Source organism: Sinocyclocheilus grahami, unplaced genomic scaffold (genome assembly GCF_001515645.1).
Source record: "Sinocyclocheilus grahami isolate Dianchi unplaced genomic scaffold, SAMN03320097.WGS_v1.1 scaffold80.1, whole genome shotgun sequence".
Lineage (NCBI taxonomy): Eukaryota > Metazoa > Chordata > Actinopteri > Cypriniformes > Cyprinidae > Sinocyclocheilus > Sinocyclocheilus grahami.
In genome coordinates, this window is record NW_015505259.1 from 1,849,862 (window position 1) to 1,853,797 (window position 3,936).

The 3,936-nt window shown below is 40.5% G+C and overlaps 1 long non-coding RNA gene across 1 annotated transcript in view; it reads right to left on the reverse strand.

Annotated features, from left to right (window-relative positions):
• LOC107586356 (uncharacterized) overlaps positions 1-958 on the reverse strand; it is an 8,400-nt gene extending 7,442 nt beyond the window's left edge. Inside the window, exon 1 of the long non-coding RNA XR_001609350.1 lies at positions 381-958. This is a non-coding gene — a long non-coding RNA (uncharacterized lncRNA). The remainder of the gene's footprint in view (positions 1-380) is intronic.
• Positions 959-3,936: the final 2,978 nt, after the last annotated feature.

The following is a 3,936-nucleotide window of genomic DNA, read 5'->3' on the forward strand; positions in this document are numbered from 1 at the left end:
CCCCCACCTTCTTATCGTCGCCCCAACCTCATATAAGCTGACCTCAACAAGAGTGACTTAAGGTTTCCTACTGAAACAGCATAAGACTAGCTCCAGGGCCTAAACAAAACAAACTGCCCGAGACTCCGGCCTAGGAGAGACAACAGTCTCATTAACAACCCGCCGCACTGCCTGGGGAAGATGGTGCAAATTAGAATGTTGCCCTGCTGTCAAACGTGACGTCCGTTGCAATGGGGTTCGAGTCACATCATATGAACAGGATGGTAAGGCAGAGCAGTAGAAGAGGTCGATGGTCTTGATCCCTGAACCTCTGGGTTAACTGTGGACAGCACTGGAATCTCTGTGGATACTGGAAGATTACCAGAGGCGACAGGTCTCACCGGGGCAGAAGCACCAGCACCATCCATGCTGGTAGATAAGAACAGGTCATCATTAAAATCTTCTTGACTAAAGTCTTCTTGGCACAGCTCGGCTGTTGGTGGCAAGCTACCCTGAGAGATATCCCGAGACTCTGGCTGCATTTGGGCCTTCAACATGGACCGATGTACATGTCAAATCTTCCCAAGGTCATTCACAGGTGCCACTGTATACACAACACCTCTGTCTTTTGGTGCCTTAAGCACCTGATACGCATCAGAGTGCCAATGATCTTGAATTTTATGATGGCCTTTTATTCCAAAATTTCGCAGATACACACGCTGGCCTTCATATAACGGATCTTCCTTCACCCTCTGATCGTGATAGTCCTTGCGATGAGAGGCAGCACTACTCAGTCTCTCTCTAGCCCCTTCAAATGCCACCTGAAGTCGGGCCTGGTGCTCTCGAATCCAGTCATGGACAGTGCCAGCCTCGATGTCTCTCCAGCCTGCCTCAAAGCCTGTGCTGTCCAGCTATCATGCATCTTCGCATTGATCTTCGACAGATCCCTGGAGCTGTGTGAAGTCCCCTCCTGCTTCAAATGTGCCACCATCATCCCTGTACCAAAAAAAAAAAACACAGGACTTATTAACTACAGACCTGTTGCTTTAACATCTGTGGTCATGAAGTAATATGAGAGACTGGTGTTGGCCTACTTGAAGGACATTACTGGACCCCCTGCAGTTTCCTTACCGAGCAAACAGGTCTGTGGATGATGCAGTCAATATGGGATTGCACTACATCCTCCAACATCTGGACAAATCAGGGACTTATGCAAGGATCTTGTTTGTGGACTTCAGCTCCGCTTTCAACACCATCATCCCGGACACCCTTCAGAATAAACACACAGCTCTCTGTATCCACCGCCATCTGTCAGTGGATCACCAGCTTCCTGACAGACAGGCAGCAGCTAGGTGAGGATGGGAAAACTCACATCAAACACTCGCACCATCAGCACCGGAGCTCCTCAGGGCTGCGTCCTCTCCCCACTGCTCTTCTCTCTCTACACAAATGACTGCACCTCTACTGACCCCTCTGTCAAGCTCCTGAAGTTTGCAGACGACACTACAGTCATCGGTCTCATCCAGGATGGAGACGAGTCTGCTTATAGACAGGAGGTTGAGCAGCTGGCTGTCTGGTCACAATCAAAATAAACAGAGAAACAGTCCAAGGTCAAAAACAAGGCAATGGCAAGAACCGCTGAGTAATGTCTGCTAGCAGTGAAACAAGACTTTGCAGTATGGTGTGTGTTTGTCTTAAATAGTCCTCCTGATTGGAACCAGCTGTGTATGCAATCGGTTCCTAGGCATGGGGTGTTATGGGAAATGGAGTTTGTGAGACAATGGTAAAGGTTTGGGATGGAGTGCCCTCTGGAGGAGCTTGTGGGCACTCCAGCTGGACATCGTGACATATTTATATAAGCGATATCACACGAGCAGCGAGAGCAATCACACGAGTGCTGTTTGTCCCAAATGTGATTTTAGACAACAGTTCAGTAAATAATATATTTATATATTTTACAATATAGCACAATTATATATACAATTATACTGTTGGGTATTATATATTATATACTATATCATTGTGTTATATACAATATAACACAATTTTGTCTGTTTTTGCTCTGTTTTGCCAACAAAAATTACCTATAAAATGACCTATAAAACCACAGCAGAATTGTTGTGCATCTCAGAGCAACACAGCGGTGTTTATTTTTTTGAATGAATCCGCGTTTTGAACAGATCGGGTAAACCAATTAATCAAAAGCCCATTCATAAAGTGAGCCGTTTACTGAATTCCTGAATGAATCAGCCGTTTGAATGAATCAAATGAATGAATGACTCATAAGGAAATTTACCGCCACCTGCTGGCAGTTTTAGTTTCTTATTTAGAGTATTATTTCATTTTTAAAAAAGGGACAAAAACACTTTAAAGGGATAGTTCACCCCAAAAAAATTAATTATGTCATAATTTACTCAAACCTGAATGAATGACTTTCTTATGTGGAACATAAAAGAAGGTATTTTAAAGATTGTAACAAAGCTGTTTTGGTTACCAATGACTTCCATTGCATGAATGAAAAAAAACCGGAGATGTCGCTCAAATTATCTTCTTTTATGTTGAATAGTTTATGTTAGGCTGTTGTAGCCTAAACGTGTAATAAATATTATGTTAAATCAAATCAAATATTTCTTTCTTTTGGGGGTATTTTCACATACAAATGTAGATTAATTAATCGACACATAATGTAATTAATTAGATTTAAAAAATGTAATCGACTGACAGCCCTAATATATATACACACACACACACATATATATATATATATATAAAGTAGCACAGTAAAGATTACATTAATATGAATGCATTAGTGAGAGAGCGATTGCGTGTGTAAATTAATTCTACCTGGCAACGTCTCCCCAGCAAGCAATAGCCGTCATTTCAACGTCTCTGTTAAGTATAGACCCGATATAGTCCGGCTATGAGTAACCCACTTCTAGCCCAAATAACCTTGAATTTGGTTTCATGTCATTTTTTGCCAAAATAACTAGTGAGATGTATGATATTCCATCATGTAAGCAAAGTAACAGCGTTTACCAGGTGTTTGGTTTAATTTCTTTGACATGTTCAATACTTAGCCTGAGCATAGCCACGATTTAGCTCATAGTCCGAGCGACTATCTGTAGCCCACTTATCGTCAAACCCGATTCACTGTAGTTTTTGGCCAGACAGCGCATGAGATGGTTGATATCCCATCATGTTCGCAGTGTCAATAATATCAATTAATGAATGAATGAATGATGCATTTATATAGCTCTTTATTGTGTATTGCTGTACACCCAAAACGCTTTACAATCATGTAAAAGCGTGATTATTAAATATAGCATTATTTATTATGCCAAAAATAAAGCTAATTTAAATGTTTCAAAAGTTTACTTGCATTTGATATTATGATGTCATGCATCCCACAAGCTGTTAAATGTTACATTCGTACACATTATATGATATTATTGATATTCGGCTCTTTCATTTTATAAATAAAAATGCAATTACATTTCCCAACCGCTAGATGGCAATTGTAGCCCTACTGAGACATGACTACTGACAACGTGAGACATGAGAGTTAGAGACCAGTGTTGTGTTTTGAATTTTTTTTACACGAGCTAGCACTAAGTTTATTTGTCGGAGAGCAGCGGGCAAACAACAACAAACGATGAAGAACATTCCTACTTGGTCTTGTAAGTATCTGTGTTTTCGTTTGTTCATTATTTATCTATATTATTTGTTATCATGTTTAGGAACCGTGACATTTTAGTGAAGGGAGCAGATCATAGTTGACAGTGATCCGTGACTAGGCCCACGGTTCAGCACTTATGTGTTCAGAGGATTAATTGCAAAATTTAATAGAGTAAAAGTTTTATCATTTGTATGTGTTTACAAACTCAATCGATTTTAAAATAGTATTTTAGAAGAGCAAAGAGCAAACAACAGAACAAACACAGTTTGACAAAGATTAAT